This window comes from Rhinolophus sinicus, linkage group LG04 (genome assembly GCF_036562045.2).
Source record: "Rhinolophus sinicus isolate RSC01 linkage group LG04, ASM3656204v1, whole genome shotgun sequence".
NCBI lineage: Eukaryota > Metazoa > Chordata > Mammalia > Chiroptera > Rhinolophidae > Rhinolophus > Rhinolophus sinicus.
In genome coordinates, this window is record NC_133754.1 from 128,182,260 (window position 1) to 128,200,625 (window position 18,366).

General features: G+C 37.9%; 1 protein-coding gene across 7 annotated transcripts in view; it reads left to right on the plus strand.

The window, feature by feature from the left end:
* Positions 1–18,366, plus strand: part of BNC2 (basonuclin zinc finger protein 2) — a 415,446-nt gene that overhangs the window by 291,405 nt on the left and 105,675 nt on the right. The gene's annotated exons all lie outside the window — the stretch shown is intronic.

The window sequence follows — 18,366 nt, forward strand, 5'->3', positions numbered from 1 at the left end:
TCCTATGGGGATAATACCAGGAGAATTGACCCCTTCAAAAGAAATTGTTTTTGGCTCTGCCAGCCTGTGTATTCCCCAAGCCACCCTGTGTTATGTGCAAGGCCTTGGCTGCCAGCTTGGTATGTGATGACTGGGGGGCTTCGAGACTCCCCCTTGCTGTAACCTGGCATAAACACAGACACATTTCTGTCATTCTCCTGTGTGGTACCTCCAGGGGTTAGCCAGGGCAAGGGAGCAGAGGAGGGATGATGAGTGGACGCAGAGAAAGAGGGGAGATAGAATAATCTGTCTGCTCCCATGACGGCTTTAGTTAACATACAGTCATTTCTTAGTTTAGTGAGATGTCAACTTGGAAAGCATAGAAAATTGGACCCTTAATGGTGAGATGATGATGATAACAGGCATAATTATATGTTACGTTTTCAGTTTATAGAAGACGTTTGCTGGCATTATCTCATTTGCCTCAGGATGGGGACATTTCGGAGAATGAAGAGTTAAGTGCAGGGTGGTCAGGGGACCTGAGGGGGTACAAGGTCCATGAGGAAGGGGCCAGCCAGGAAAGACAAAGCACGGGACCACTTTAACAGCCCCTGCTTGCACCGGCCTCAAGACGCATCTGTACCACATCTCTCTGCAGATATTTCCACAACATGATTCTTAATGTCCATTTTGGATGGATTCTACCCTGTATGAAAGCACAGGCCTTTTGCAAATTTTTGAATGGAACTGTTAGCTCGGCTAAGAAGCACTCTTTTCCTTTATCCAAAACCTAAAATGTTTTGCCCCAATCTGGTACCGTCTTTATTGCCTCCACTTGGATCTTTAGTTCTAGCATCAGTTCCACGTATATATTTTTACTGAAGGTATCTGGAGCATATGCATGGTGTCTTTCTGTCCAAACAGATAGATATTTGCATGACTGTGATTATTTGTCTACTTAGCCCAGTTACTGTAGCATTTTGTTGTCAGTACATACAGAACCTGCGCATGTTCTGTGCTGTGGTCCTAATGTTTTGCCTTGACTAGTGCCTGAGTTTTTTTGTTTGTTTGTTTGTTTGTTCGTTTTACTTGAAATTATTATTTAGATGTTAATTTCCTTCCCAAATTTCAACATAGCTCTAAGGCAAGCATAGAAAAGGTGCTCCGTATTTCTTTTTGTATGAGGACTCAGGTTTTAAAGATATAACATTGCAGGAGAAATTAAGATGAGAGAAAAACTCAGCAAAACCACAAACTAACCATTTATAAAGTCTCTCATTTGGGTGTGAAATAGTGCATTTAAAGAACACTGTCATTTATTGTTATCCTAAAGTCATGATCAATTTTCATTAATTTCATATAGATTTTGACAAGTGTCTAATATAATCTGTTTCTCCATTCAGAGTTTAGAATTGATATTTTGAGAAAATCACAGATGATTTTTACATTAGAGGAACATTAGGTTTAATTTCTGTCTTGTTTATTGATAGAATTGATGTCATATAGATTTTATTTAAGTGATGCTTTTTGTTATTCAGCATTTATCAGCTACTTATTCCTTGGAGAAAACAGTATTTGGTTTAGAAAAAAAGCAGGAGGTTAAAGGACACAAAACTATTATCACTTATGTAGTGAACAAATGCTCATTTAACAAAAATAAAACCCCCGAAAACAAGAGCTAGGCTATAGAAATAAACCCTTTTCCTCTAAAGCAATTTTATTTGATTATCGGCCAATATTTTAAAAATTTTATGTAGTAATAATAAAGTATGCACAAATGACTTTGAATATAATTATGTATAACATTTTACACAAGTAGACTAGAAAATGTGCGTCCAAAGGTGGTAGAACCGTGCAATGCACTGTTAGTGCACAAGTCATTTTATCTGTGGCCCAAACTCAATTGTCTTGTAGCCCTCGAGGCATCAATTTTAGCATTATTGCTCTCAACAACAGTATATTGAATATTATGTCAGTTAAAGGAGAATAATTATCCAGGCGAGTTGGGGTGGCTGTTAGTCTTACCACATATTGACTTGGTTAGCAGTTGGCTATAGATTGCGTTACTGGGCAAATGAAGATGTACTGTGAGTTGAACTGGTGAAGCCAGGATATTAATTTAACTCTCTTTGGGCCCAAACCTACATCCCTTATGAATACACAGCTACTTCTGGTTTCACAGATAGTTTTGAATGTAGGAGACTATCAGGTGTCTGATCTGCCTTTGAATTTTGGGGATTTGGGGAAAAGAGGAACAGGCCATATCACAAGTATCATTTGCAAGCATGTATGAAGAGGTTATTCAAAGAAAACGGGGGATGATAGTGATGCCACAGATTCGTTTAAAAGACTAGCAATATCTTTCAAGAATCCTGTACTACTGTTTTGGTAAAAATTTTCACTAATGTGATTATCTGTATAATTCATAAACTAGCCAGCTGGCTGTGAAATGCATAGCATAACCTGCACTATAGTGATTTTTAAGAATCCTGGAATATCCTAAAGATAAAAAGCTCAGTAGTCTCTTGTGTACCACTTAAAGTATTCATTCAGAAAGTTCAGAAAAAATGAGGTAAATTGTAAGCATTTTCCCACAAAATAGCCATAATAGGAAATAATGCAATTAGATGCTAAAATCTAAATATAAAGGAACATGAGGATTTTTTCTGCTGCTGAAGAATAATTCTTATTTCAAGTTTATCTCATGGTACATTTACTGACAATGAATGAAAGCAGTGTCCTGTTCTTTTCCCATTTTCTCTGTGACCTAGGAGATAAAAATATAGGTGATTATCACTGTTGAATTTAATCATCTAAAAATCAAGTTTTCACGGTCTCTCTTTTCACTTTGAATTTGTAACTGACTTGCCTGGGCTCATGCTCCAGCCTATCTGTGGAAATCTCCTCCTTTGCAAATGAGTCCTGCCAGAATTCAGAGAACCATATCAGACACTCTGAATAATTAGCTGAGGTGTCAGCAGCCTTGTGAGAGAATGAATAGTGATGCACATTGCAAATCACCTGTGTCTTGAAACAATCAGAACTAATAGAATAATCAGCACTTTAGAAGCACATTTCCCAGAGTATTCTGGGGGCATTCGTCTTCCAGAGGTCCAACTTTAGGTTTGGGAGAAACTGCACTCTTGACCCTTCTCGTAGAGCCTTTTAATTAACAGTAGCGTACTAAAGGCTCTGAGAAGTTCTGGAATAAGTCATTTGTGGGAGTAGGTAAGTAGCTTCCACCAACATTTCCCACTTAATAGCCTTTTCCTGTCAAGTCGTCAGAAGTCTTCAGTTCCTGAACACATTCAGCTCTACTTCAGTTTGGGGTGTTTGCATGTATGGTTTCTTCTGCCTAGACCCCCATACCCCTCTCTCTGTATGGGCTATTTCTTGTCCTTTAGACATCAACCAAAGTCCCACTTTTTTCCCAGACACCTTTCTGTCCAGCGTAACCAATGCAGGGCTTTTCTAGTGTGGTCCTATCTCAGGACTCTGTTTCTCTCAACCTCCAATCCAATTTAAGATCAACTGTTAAAATTCTGCCCCCACCCCCCCAGGGCTTCTTCACTAGGGAACACTACGAAGGCAGGGTACTCAATAAATATTTGTTAAGTGAATGAATAAAGAAAGCTGCTTAACTTAGTGTAGCTTGATGTTTCACCATGGAACTCATGGGACATCCAGTAACTTCACTTGGCCAAGGGTCCTTAGTCTTTCATCAGGCTTCCTAGGGATGAAATTCTGTGACAGCAGCTGGACCTGTGAAGGCATTAAGAAGAGAATCAAGGCCCCCACAACCCCTCGCTAGTGGCCTGTGTAGAGTAAGTGTTTTGTGGTATCAGTGTGGTAGAAAATATCAATAGTAAGCAAATACTTGCATTGAAACATCTCTTTGTGGAACAAGTTCTCACATGTTAGCTTTTTGAATTCTCTTATACCATTTTTTTCTAGATACTGCCAAGGAATTAACATTTGGAGTAATTTAAGCTCAAATCGGTTGAGTGACTTTCCTGTGATCACAGACACTGGCACAGTTGATGCACTGTAGCTTCCTGAGGACAGGAACCACTTGTCTCGTTCATCACTGTAACCCACTTCGCAGCTCCCAGCCTGGCACACGAGAAGACTTACTAAATGGTGGAGGAAGGGAATTTGCAATCTGCTTTGAACTCAGGTCTCTGACTCTCTGGGCAGCATTTGGATGGTTTTTGTTACTGTTGTTGTTTCTGTGTTTTTAAGACAACCAAGCTGTGTTTCCAGAATAAGAAATTTATAGCATCAAAGTGTCGTGGTTTGGGAACAGAGAAGACCTGGGAATCCTGAACTGACAAAGTGAAGTTGTCTCTTGTATTCAGTGGTAGATCATATCCACCTGACCTTAGGCAAAATTGTGTGAAATTGGTTCCTCTTTTGTGTTCCTTTTCTCAGCTATTTCCTGATAGTCCACCTTGTTTCAAGTTACTGTTGCTTTCTCATTTCCATGACCAAAACTTTTTCTTTAGACTCGATATTTGCCATCCGTGCTTCATTGTAAATTCTGGCCTCTGACTTCCCTTTCCAGGGATATTTGCCTTTCGTAACTGAGTGTATAAAACAAAAGTTTTGTGCCTCATTGATAAGATTTAACTATATCATGTGCATGGGGTGGGGCAGAGATGAAGTAGCTTTTACCTGGGTCCATAAAAGGATGCCAGGTTGGATGATAAAGAAGAAACTGTATATTGAGTGAGAAGATTAGGCTGAAGTCCCAGTACTGCCAGTGGTTATTTATGTGAGTATGGAAAAAATTGCCATTCTCAGCCATAGTTTCTTCATCTTTAAAATTGAGATAACCCCTTATATCTCTCTTACTTTTGAATGGCAAAAGGATGAAGTAATGTAGGCGAAAGCATGTTGTGAACTACTACTCCAGTTGGTATGTTTCGCTTATATCTATGCATAAAGCTACCTCTGTCAGCAGGGAAATACCAGGTGCCAAACATGTTTCTCGGCAGATGTCAAATGCTTAGAAAAAGATAGGAAATACGTGTTAGGCATTAGTGAATATCAGTAGGATAAATGCTAGTTGTTTTGGTAAGGAAACCCTGAAATGCTCGTGGCCTGACACAATTTATTTCTCCCTCTCAGCAAGACCAGTCAGCATTCCTGGTTGGTGAATGCTTTCCTCCCAGAGGTGATTTGAAGAGAGGTCATTTAGGGCCTCCGCCATTTTATGGCTCTGCCCTTCTCAGCTTTTTCATCCAGGTGGCAGCCATGAGAGAGGGTAGACGTTCTGTGAGGGAGGTTTTTATGGACCAGGCTGCAAAGCCTAATGGGTCACTTCTCTCCACATGTCAGCAGGCAGAGCTTAGAACAGTCCCAGCTGTCCCTGTGCGGCACAGGGGATGAGCGCTGGTCAGGGGCTCCCTCGGATATGGCGGCATAGCCAGAACGCTGCCTTCTTTCTATGTAGTTGGACCAGGAAAGCTTAGAGCCACAGTCGTGTGATTCAGGCACGTTCATGGATTTGAAATCTGGCTCCAGTCCTTACTAGATGTGTGAAAATAGGCCCATGCCTGTGTCTACGGAAGCCTTGGTTCCCTCACCTAACGGTACCTCGTGGGTTTCTTGTGAAGATAAAATAAGATGACGTACATACAGCATTTAGTAGTGCCACTGGCTAAATGTCCAGTAAATGTTAACTATTAACATTTATCACGCTGATGAAAAAGATGACGATATTAGCTATTATAGACGATTGCCAACCTGGCCATTTTAGGTCTTTGTGTATAAAGCAGCCTTAAATCATGGATTATTTTTATATACATATATATTTTTTTTTTTATTTTTTTTATTTCACCTTTCCTTTTAGAACAGAGTGCCTTCCCAACCAGTCAGGCAATAGGGTATCTACTATTCAATTGGAAATAATACATACATACATACATACATACATATGCATACACATATGAGTATGTACACAAACACATACGTACACAGTACATACTTGATTACAAATAAGTGGCAGGAGGGGTTAGTGGCAAAAATTTTGAGCTTTGGAGTGGGACAGACTTGGGCACGAATCCTGGTTTCACTTTTTGATAGCTGTTACCTACACTATGATAGGTTATTTAACATATTTGAACCGGAGTTGCCTTATCTATAAATGTTAAATGAAATGATATGCATAAAGTACTTAGTGCGGTAACTAGCCCACAGGACCCTTAATGTTAAGCAATACCACATTGTTCGTGTGTGAGTATGCATGTATGTTATTTTTTAAGTTATGACTCATTTCATATATGACTGTCATTATATTACCCTTGCATTTCTCCATTTCAATAACTTCAAATACCCTTCCAAGCACCTGGCACAGAATGAACGAGTACTTGATGAATTTATTAAAATTATTGGTGTTAAGAGTATCTCAGTTTTCACCCCATTGCATAACGTAAAACATATTTAAAACAGCCAACCTTTTTATGGGTGTTATTTGACCTCACAGGTTTTTAGGAAATTTCTGGAGCACAAGGAACAGTGGACCTGGGTATAAATTAATTTAGTAGTCTTTCAAATACTAACAAATTTTATTGATTAATTACTATGTACTGAGTACACAAGAGAAGATCTCCTAGGAAGCCCTCACTCCAGTGGACAAAGCGTAGCTATAAACAAGTCATGCAAGTTGTTTGATGAAAACTGTAAGCATGCACGAGAACCCATAGCATGGACATAGAGGAGGGATCATTTGACCCCAACTAAAAACTGCGTTATCACCACCGTGCTGTGAGGTATCTTTGCATCGGGTCAACAATATGTGAATCTTTTTCAGAAGAAAAGGATCACAGGTGTGAATGGTCAAGAAGAGCTCGCTGTCTTTGTCAAGGATGTACAAGAAGTAGATGGTTCGGGGCCATGCACTGCATTTATAGTGTCTGTTTTCCAGAGTGCTTGGACCACTCTGTCGACATTATCCCAGCAATCCTCCTAACCTCCCTATTAGAGAGAGATTTTCAGAGACTGTTATCCCTGGTTTTAAAGTGATGGTGGCTGAAGGCCTCAGGCAGGGTCAAAGCTGGCAGTGAGATACAGGGATTTTGAATCCCTTGCTGAAGCTGTAACTATTTGAACAGCAAAGTAAATAAACACCTTATATCCAATGGTGTAGCTTGATGTTTTGTGCTCAGAGTTAAAATAAAAATATGCCTCCCTTTACCCGTGCAAAGTCGAACTAGATAGCTCACCAAATTCCAGGATGGAATGCAGCCACCACTAGAATAGGATTTGTGTCTATGGGACACAGAGAAAGAGTATTTTGTATTCCCCAGGAGGAGCAGACACGAGTCCACAGCTCTCTGGCCATTCGCCATTTGATAAGAACCAGTTCAGATTTACTTGAAATGGATATTCTCTGTGGTGACACTGATTAACCCCGATGATCTCCAGAGCCACAGTCTTACATGCTACTTGTTGAATTTCAAGTACAAAAATCCTGAGCTTTGGGTTGAGACCTCAATTCTACCACCAATTAGCTCTCTACCTTTGCAAAAAGTGCATAATTTCTGAGCCTCATTTTCCTGATGATACCTTCCTAATGGAGTTTTGAGGAGACAGAGAAGTAATTTTGTTAAAGTCATAGATCTCAGTAAATGTTAATTGCTTAAGTAGAAAGATTTTCCGGTCCCCCCACCCACCACAACCCTTAACATTCTAGAGCCACAGAAACGTTGTGATTTTCTCCTTGTCCATATATTTGATTTGAGCCACTGTATTTTCTAGTGTTTCCCCTCCTTGGTCAGAAGGAGCAGGTGGAGGATGAGAGGGGCTTGCACAGGAACTGAAATCTGTTATGACTGTAGCAAAGCATTATGGGAGGCCCTCAAGATACAACCCTTGTCCACCATCTGTTTTCTTTTGAGTGACCTGCATCTCCAATATTCCTATGTGAACCACCAAAGGGCTGTGAAAAGTAGAAAGTGAGATGAGGATGTGTGTAGGTTTCTGGAAGCTTTTGCTAAATCCATACGAATAGGACAAACACGAATAAAGATTCTTTATTTGATTCATGCACACTAGCCGTATAGTGAATGCCAGCAGGAGTTGGAAAATGGAATGCAGGCCAATGCATTCACTAGTAGAATTTAAGTGACCACTGCCAAATTGAATTACTCTAGGAAGACTTGTTGAAAGAGGAGATTCTTAAGGAAGAAGAAAGATATTGTTACATAGAAGAAAGGATGGAACAAACATTTTTCCATCCAGGAAGAATGCTGTGTTGGGAAGAGGTGTGAACAAGTTTATGGGGGAGAGTTGCATTTCAGGTAAGTGAGGAGCATGGAGCTGTCGTGTCGGTGAGCATGGTTAGGCCAGGCCTGGGCTTGTTGATCAGAAGCTCTTTTTATTTCATCATATTTCCATCACCATCCTTTTCGAAGGGGTGTGACTGGTGATTTTGTTGGTGCACAGACCCAGCATTTGTTGCTATAATAGTAACATTCAACCTTAAAAAGGCAGATAGATCACTGGCCCATGTTAGAAGCCCACCACTGCGGTGAGGTCCTGTTCCTATCTAGGAAGCGTTGTCATTTGTTGGTGGCAACTAAGTGACTTGTTGTATCCTCTTTCTCTTTTTCTTTCTCCAAGGTAGACTTGGGATGGGGGACTTGGACAGGATTGGACAGTTGGTTTTGCATTTTAACTGTGAAATGTCTTGCATGGCTGCAACACACCTCTATACACAAGGCCCCCAAAATAAGAGAATGAGGTATTGGTCGGTGTGCATTTTCTGTCAAGAGCTCATTCTCAGGATACTGTGTATTTCTCACCGGTTGCCCCCAGGAAAGCATTGGCCAGAGACTTTGAGAATTGAAGTTCGCAATGAGGAAATGCTTTAACCTGGTTTCCTTGTTCTCATGTCATTTTCTCTTTAACGAAGCCATAATAACAGTGTCAGACGCAGCTTTCTAGTTAGTATGAGTAATGTGGTTACTGTATTTTCTATTTTTATTTTAATATGCTTTTCCTGATGTGACTTTTTTTTTTCTTTTTTGATTTTAAAAATAGCAGTTAAGTAAATGTGGTAACTCAAAGACTCTGGTGCACACTGCATTCTCTTTGGGATGCAATTCTGAAGGAATACTGTGCGTAACAGCCTTTTTTTTTCCTTTCCCCAGATTCCTTAGTGGAATAAACAAGAGAATGTTTGGAACACAGATCACTGAAAATATTGGCTTATGCTCAGGTTAGGCCAGGCTTCACAAAAATTGACATTTAAATAGAGTATCCCAACGGTTTTTGCCTCTAGAGTACCCATTAATATTAAGCCTGTTTATTTTATGGTGCATTGATAAGACACAAAATTAGGTAGCTGGGGACGCGCCTTAAATTGGTTCATTCATTTGCTGCTTTTTAAAGTATGCAGACAAATTTAGAAATCTTAAGTTAACAACAAAATACACTTAAATTCCCCTTCAAAGAGTAATTAAGAGCTACTTGTCTCTGTGTCCTGTCATCTCTGCCAGAATTTGAGTTCATGCTGAGTGTATTCCTTGAGTCAGCCATCACTCCATCACCAACAGGGATTGCTTTTCCACGTATTGACATGTGAGGGAATGTCTGCCTTGCAGTAGCCATGGGCTTGTGCCAGATTCTGAGATCCATAGGGGCAGTGCTGGGAGCTCTTCAATTCTGAATCAGAGATCCGATTCATAAGAGCTGAGCCAGGAAAACCGGGTTGAATCTGTGGCCAAAACCACGGTAAAAAACTTTTTTTTTCCCCTTTTCCCTTTTTGCAGGGCTTTATTGCTTTAAAATATGAGTGCCTCTGTCCATTGATCCTCTGGTGACTTTACATTGGATTCAAATTGTGGTCTCTTAGGTGAAAAGGTCAGTGTTTTATTCATTCAGCCGCACATCGATGAAGATTAACTGAGAGCAGTACAAGACATTTGGATCCTGCCAGACCTAGGGCACCTGAAAGGAGTTTATTTCTTTTCTCCCTAGCTTCACTGTGCCTGCTGCCGAAGAGGATGGCCCTGTCTTCTGGGAGTGGGGGAGGGTTTTGCTTGGCTGTGTGTTAACTGCCTCAAATCCGTGGCCATAGGGTGAGTAAGAACCCCTGAGAATCAAACATGTCATCTATGTAGCATCGCCTGATTTAGTGCTTTTCCTCAAGTCTGAGATGTCTCAAGGGGCCTTTTTTCCCTTGCAGTACTGATCTTTCAATGAGGTGTGAGTGTGTGTCCTCAGCAATAACAAGGAAAAACCATGAAGTGTGAACAGCTCTTATTAGGGGGGTAAATGTCATTAACGCCTGTGTAGCCTTCTCTGCAATCTGAATGCTCTTGTCAAGAGAGGGACTTACTGAAGCCTCCTTTAAAATCCTACAAATGGAATCCCAGATGCAGAAGTTTTACATTTTAATTAAGCAAGGCCATTAGCCTCCTTCCCTTACGCATTTCTGTAGTCAGTTATGCTTGTGTCTGATAGGGACAGGCTTCGGCAATAAAGCTATAAAAAAAAAATGAGTTTGAGGATTTGAGAACGACTTGGTTTACTCTTAAAGTTTTAGATAATGTTGGGTGTTTGTAGGGAGCAGATGCTTCTCTCTGTTTTAATTTTATAGAGACCCGTACATATCTCATGTGCCTGACCCTATTATGCAAGTTTTCATATGTGGTATGAGAAAACACTAGCAGTTACGTTAATGAGCAGGTCCGTGTGGATTAATGAAAGGTCTGAAGCATTTAATGTTTACATAATGATTTTATGATTTTAAATACGTAAACAGACATCTTCCTCTAGCGACGAATTCCCCTCATGTAAAAATCTAGCATTCTCCTGAAGCAAAATTTTAACATGCAAAGATTTGCTTCTGTAAACGTCTTCTGTGACTTGGAGAATTTCAGATTAATTTTTCGTCAACCTGGTGTGTGCCATTGAGTGACAAAATAAAACCATGTTGAATAATTGTATGGTAGGGTCAGATATAGAAAGAAAACGGTCTCTTCTACTATGCATATTAATTTTAAATAAAGGAAAATGAATTGAGACATCTGGTTAAAACTTTGGGGAGATAAATCCAGGAAACTTAGTCAAGTTAGGGGTGGTGAATGGAAATTAACTATACCGTACCTGTTATTATTAACTTAAGATTTATTATTTAATATGTTCTCTTAATGTATAGTCGTTTCAAATTTGATCCTCCATTCCTTTTTCAACACACCATTAGGTGACAAATTTTCCTTACAATGTGTTTTTTTTTTTCTATTTTGGGGGTTCAGGAAAATGTATTCGTTCAGCAAATATTTACTTAACTGGCTGCAATATTCAAATGGTAAAGAGATAGAAACCATGTTTCTCTGTTACAGCACTCAGTTTAGTGGTGATTGGGACTCAAGTTAAGCTAAAGGAAAGCAGAGGTCATTAGGGTACATTTTCTAATGAATATACACACATGAGCTATAATTAGAGCAATAATGAGTTATATGTAAATAGATTCTTTGGACATATTTCCAACTTACTTGAAAAGTTAATGCTTTAAAGAATTTTAAACATCCCTTAGCTGTCTTGGTTTTACTATTAATTCAAACTGTGTAATTAAATGTCTGACTAAACAAAATTAATTTTCAACCCAGCCCCCACTTTTTGAAATAAAAGTATTTATTTTAGTTTGCGCTAATGATATTTTGCCATGTATTATAGAAAACCCACCATTTACTAGATCACAGAGGTTAGGCAGCAAAGAGGTGTTTTCTTCCAATTCCTTAATTCATAAGTGTTTTGACAAGTTAATAAAAACTTATTTTAAAAGTTTCTTTTAGTGAGAATCCAAAAATGATTATTTTTTAGCCACATTAGGATCATTTTGCAAAAGCTACCCATGAAGTCACTCACTTAGAGCAAGAAAATCTCCATAGAATTACTGTTGCCAATGCCACTTGGGGAGTAATTGGGCCAATTAAAATGTAGATGTTTTATATTAAATTATGGTGCCTATTAAAATAAAAATCATCAAATTTGGAATTCGTCTATGTTCCCTTTGTTAGTTTCCCTCCCAGTACATAGAATTTTAGTTCACCTGATTGCTTACTTGCCTCATTAGTAATATGTGTATGTAATTGAAGAAGATGGTAGTCTGGTGCCAGTAGGTTCTTCTTGTGGAAAACAGTCTCAGATTTGGGAGTGCACTAAGAAGGGCTATCTGACAGCACCATCTGCTTCGTCCTCTCTCTTCTCTCTGTTCTACCTTACACCTGGATCCAGGCTGTTAATATAAATTATGATTTCTGAGGTTCACATTTTAGGATAACTTTGACAAAGAGATGTCTGGAGTATCAGGATTATTAAAGATGTACAGTAAAACCTCTTCATAAATGTTTTTCAAGGCACCAGATGGAGGGAAGCTTTACTGCATTATATTTCCCATATGGAAAAGTAGCTGGGACCTGAAAGAGGCACACCCTTGGAACGGGAATACTTCTTAAAAAGGAACTTTATAAAAGAATGCTATAGTATAAGGTTTTCATGTATGATTTATTCACTTGAACATATTGCTTTGAAGGCCCTAACAGCATCCTGGGTATAAGTTGTGGTTTTCCAGACTTGAAAAGTGTCTGATAGTTTAAATTTCACAAACTTTTTATATTTGCCTATGCCACAGGTCAAATACGTCTTGCTATGAGTCTGGTTGCCATTTATTTTAGTCAAGGTTTGGCTTTTGATAAAATCGTTGGATTGAGTTTCTTCATGAAAGATAAGCGTACCTTCTCCTTCCCGTGTTATTTTATGTTAATTGAAATTCAAGGTGGTAGAATCTAAACAGTGTTATGTGGTGATAACTATAAGGTGTAATTTTTCTACATTGTTGTTTCATTTGTTGAGATGTATGTCTTATCAGTTTCACTTAGTAAATATTATATAATGCCGAGCTTGGACGATCATGGTTCTTTTGTTGTTACCCACTTTTTACAGCAACATTTGTTATGAAACAGTAATAGGCAGATGTTAAATATAAAAACACTTTGTAAAATTTTTGCAAATAATACTACAGTGTTTTGAGTGAGATGCAAGGAGAGACTCAGTGTATTTATGCGTTGAATAACATCTAATTGCTATAGTAAACAAGGTCTGACAATTAAGTTCACGAACTTGCCACTGTGCGCTTACATTGGCAGCACTATACACAGCTCGGTAAGGTCTCATAACCTTGGTATATCAGTGTCTCACAGTTTTGTTTCTGTCGATGTGTGGCGGTGTCTTGCTGAGTGGCGTTCATTTTTGTTGTTGCGCATGTTTGTGTGCCGTCGCGAGAATGTCTGAGCTTTAATTAGAGCAATGAACAAACATTACATTTCTTGTTAAACTTGGCAAGAGTGGAAGTGAACTCAGGGACATGTTAGTCCAAGTTTATAGGGACAATGCCGTGAAGAAAATGGCAGTGTACAAATGGATTAAACGTTTTTCTGAGGGGAGGGAACACGTCACTGATGAAGAGAGTCTGGGCAGCCAGTAATGACCAGAACTGATGAAAACACTGCAAAAGTTTGTCGAATTGTGCATCCAAATTGTTGGCTGACTGTGAGAAGCATAGCAGACCAAATAAACATCGGTAGAAAAACAGTTAGGAAAATCTTAACTGAAAATCTTGGCATGAGAAAGCTGTGCACAAAAATGGTCCCGAAGGAGCTCTTGCATCCTGACAATGCACCAGCTCACATGGCACTGTCTGTGAGGGAGTTTTTAGCTAGTAAACAAATAACTGTATTGGAACATCCTCCCTACTCAGCTGATCTGGCCCCAATGACTTCTTTCTTTACCCAAAGATAAAGGAAATATTGAAAGGAAGACATTTTGATGACATTCAGGACGTCAAGGGTACTATGACAACAGCTCTGATGGCCATTACAGAAAAAGAGTTCCAAAATTGCTTTGAAGGGTGTACTAGGCGCTGGCGTCAGTGCATAGCTTCCCAAGGGGAGTACTTCAAAGGTGACCGTAGTGATATTCAGCAATGAGGTATATGTAGCACTTTTTCTAGGATGAGTTCGCGAACTTTATTGTTAGAAATCGTATAGTGAAAAGATGGTCTTTATAGTTACTGCATATGTATTGTTTTTGAAATGACATTCCCAGAATTAGAGCACATTTTCCTACACAATAAATGTATGAATGGTATATACAGCTTTCCCTGTCTAGAGTAGTTGAAAAACCTCAATAATTATGTTAAGTGTGGAATCACTGAACATGTTTCCAGGAGTATTTTTCTGCTGGATAGAAGTTGGTGAGATTGATAGATGCTAATATGTTAAGTGTCATACTTTAAATATTTAGTTTTAATAAAAATAATATACTAAATAGAGGGAATTCCCCTATACAGCTGAGCTAACTGAGGAGCATACAGTTCATTGTGTAAAACAGACAGCTAATGTAAATAGATAAAACTGCTTTTGTTAATAAAAATTTGGTGTAGAACAAAAACTGAAATTTGGCTTTAAAATGTTTCCAAATTTTTATCATTTCTTCCCCAAGTATATCTGCAGGGGAAAGAATAAAAATGTGAAGATTCATCTCTTTTCATTTGAACAAGAGTATTAGCTCAAGTTAAAATTTTGTGAGGTATTTATGGGATATAAACAGAGCTTTGTTTAATGTTATAGTTTCTGTGGGCAGGGCTTAAATACAAGGCTCTGAGAGAGAAAGGGGGATATTTTTCTCCATTTCAGTTAGGCTTTGCAAATCATGCTTATGAAAAGAAAGGAAAACAAATGAACACGAAAGCAAAAGTTCGTGCTTTAATTTGTGGGGTCTGAAGCACATATTTACATAGAATATGAATTTGTATACCTCAACTTATTAGCGATTTTCTTGTAAGACGTTCTGCAGAAGAAAATATTGCCAAACTTCACAACAAGAAAGCTCATATGTGGTGTTTTAGATGGCCTTTATAAAATTTCATCAGCATTTTGTACTTTTACACATTGGTGAATGTCCATAACAAAATCAGTCAGACTGAAATGTGGAATACGCGTAGGTTTGAGGAGCTTCAGGAGAGTTTTAGAAAGTGGAATGGAACCAGAGTACCAAAAGCATTGATTGCCAGGTTTAACATTTTCTTTCATTGGAATTTGATTCTTTTTAAGTGAGTGATGAGTATATTATAATAGTTAACCACTATTGCATTACAACCACCCCAAACTTGGTAGCTTGAAACAATCGCTATTTTATTATTCACAAGTCTGTGTGTCAACTGGAAAGTTCTGCAGTGAGGAGGTACATTGATAAGGTTCAAGGGCAGGTAGGCTGGTTGGTCTAGGATGGCCTGATTTATACATCTGGTTATCAGTTCGGTACTGGCTTTCGGTTGGGGCAATTGATGTAACTGGGCATCATATCACTTACCATCGAGCAGGTTAGCCTGGTCTTACTCCCATAGAGGTAGTTGCAGGGTTCTGAAGAACAGTAGGAGAGGGCAAGTCCATATGTGCAACCACTTTTAAAGTGTCTGCTTGCTTCATATTTACTAGTATCCCATTGCCCCAAACAAGTTACATAACACAACCCAGAGCCAGAGTGGGAGATGAGTATTCCAGGACATGCATACAGGGAAGCCGCAGCAATTTGGAGGCCAGTACTGCAATCATCCACCACCAGATAGTGCCTTATGGAGCGTTATTTCGTAGTGTTACGTGGAATTGAGGAGGGAAGAGTGCTGAGCCAGGTTGTCTAGTTTGGAAGTTGCTTTGGTAGTTTAGGTAGAAATAAGACTGGCATTAAGATAGTGGCAGGGAGAGGAAACAGCAGGGTTAGATAAAACCACTTGCTGACCAGAGTCAATAGGTGAGGGAGAGAGAAGATGCTCATAGATCGATTCCAGCCTTCATGGTTGGGTAGATGGGAATCTGGAAAACTGGTAAGGTTTTGGACCTAATTATGTTTGCAGTGAACATAGGACATCTGTGCAACTTGAAACAATTCCTATTCCTCTTTCCAGAAACATTAATATGAAATGAGACTACATCTTTGAAATTCCTATTTTTTTAACCTATTGCTTTAAAATTCATGGCCTCATCCCAGTGCTTTCTTTACCATCAGCCTTGCAAAGATGATTAAATGACATGAAGTGTTTCATCTCATCTTTTAAAAACACATGGGCAACTTTGCTGTAACAAAATGTCCAAAGTTTGGATTTCCTAGTTTTATGTCTCAGAACTGAACATCTGCCTAGGCTCTTTGAGAATTCAGTGCGGTACAGGTATTGTTTTTGAGATTACTTTTGTATTTATAAGTGTCAACTTTGATAAAAGTTAAAAATTAAGTGATACCAACATTCTTTTTAAAACTGTTTTATACTTTAGGTTCTAGGGCAAGAGTGTAAAAGCTTTGTTTCTTTTTTAGTCATTCACTTCATAATCTGGAGTTTAACTCCTCCAAATTGTGAATGTTTTTTGAGAAAATCATGTCTAGATTATTTACGAAATATATAAAAGTCATCTTCCTTTTAAGTGAATAGAAAATTAGTTTAGCCATGGTTTCGTTCTTCTGATATGTGAATGGAGGACCATTTTTTTGTTGTTGCTGTTATGGGCATGTGACTTACATAAAAAGAAAATAAAGAGAGGGACTTGGAAAAAAAGCAACTTAGTGCATGAGTTGCTTCTGGAAGAAAAACATATAATTTATCATTTAAATTAAGATTAGAGTACATAAACTGTTATGTATAATAAATGAGAAAATATATTTTGATTTTATATTATGGTCAGTTAGGGAAGAAGAGATAAGGGAAGGGAAAATGAAGAAGGAAGAGAGACACAGGTAAATTTGTTAAAGTAATATTCTAATTATATTTATTTATTTATTTTATTTATTACCATTAGAGCAGTGTGGTTTTGCAACCATGGTACAAATCAGGTAGAATTAGGTGGCATGGTTAGATTGTTCCATTCCTGCATTACTATTGTGTGATTCTTTCATTCATTGTCAATCTCAATTACTATAAAACTAAAACAAGAAGACTGCCACAATCTTATATTGAGAAAGAAATGTTCTTCTCCTAACTCAGAGTAGATGGCTTTGCTAGCTGCTGGATGATAAATAGAGTAACAAGAACTTGTTAATTGGCTCTTGGGGCCCATAGCATTTGAAGCTTACAAAGGAGTTCACATGTACTGATTCGTTTAATATGGAGACATATTGAATAGACAGAGCAAGTTTTATTAATTTTGTTTTATAGGGTATTAAAACCAAAACTTACCCTTGATAATGGTGAAAAAGCTTAACAATACCCAACACTAAGTACTCAAATTTGGATCTTCTGATATATCACATCTAGAGTTCTTTGCATTGTGTAATGTTTATCTTTAAATAATAATTACTTGTTTAGTGTAGGACCATTTAAAAAAGCACTTCCATAATTATTGATTTATTTGACGGTCACAGTCAAGGTCTATATGTAGATGTGGATGTCATTAAAAACGAATTTTAGAAGTCAGACATACATTCTTTATAGTTACACTGAAATCTATATTACTCATAAGAATGGCTGTCTTAAAATTTGATTTTTAGACTGTGTTACTCTCTAATAAAATTCACTTCCATAAAATTTTGCCAGCTGCTATAGGAAGAACTATAAAACATTCATTTAAACTCTAGTGATATTTATCCTGCCTTTCTTCTCCTTGTTGGCATTTGTAAGATTTCCGAATGGTTTGCTATTTAGTTTCAATATTTTTTTCCTTTTAGTAGATGATTTACAAATAGCAGTAATGTTGAAAAATGTAATGTTTCTTTTAAGTTTATAAACCAGAGATTGAAAGAATTAGATTGTGGATGTACCGTGTAATACAAATAGGCAGATTTTTATTCCTCTCCAGATTTAGTTTTAAGAATATGAGTATTTGATTCATCCTGATGTTCATCTTAACAGATAATTGCTACATGTTTAAGCAAAAGTAATTTATCTCTAAATTTTTCTTACACCTTAACACCTATAAGCTGTCTTTCCTTCATTGGCTTTGATTCAGAATAATTTCAATCTTTTATCCTTTTATGCTTTATTCCTTAGGTGTATCTATATCATAGATCAATAAAGAGTTTAAAAAAAAAAAAAACCCATGAAAAGAGTTCCAGTAGCTAGAATCTCATTCACTAATTTATTATAAACACAGAATAATACAAGCATTTAAAATAAAATAAATAAAAAACTGTGTGCCTGCGACTTAATCTTTGTATTTGTTTCTGGAGGTTTGTGCAGGATGTTTCCTGTCCAAGGCACAAACCATATATTTCATTTGTCACATCTAATGTTTTTCATATCCGGAAATCATGCTCCATGTTATGTTTTACAAGACTTCATAAAAATAAGTGATCCAAATAAAATTTATAGTTATTTTTTAAAAATCTGTCACA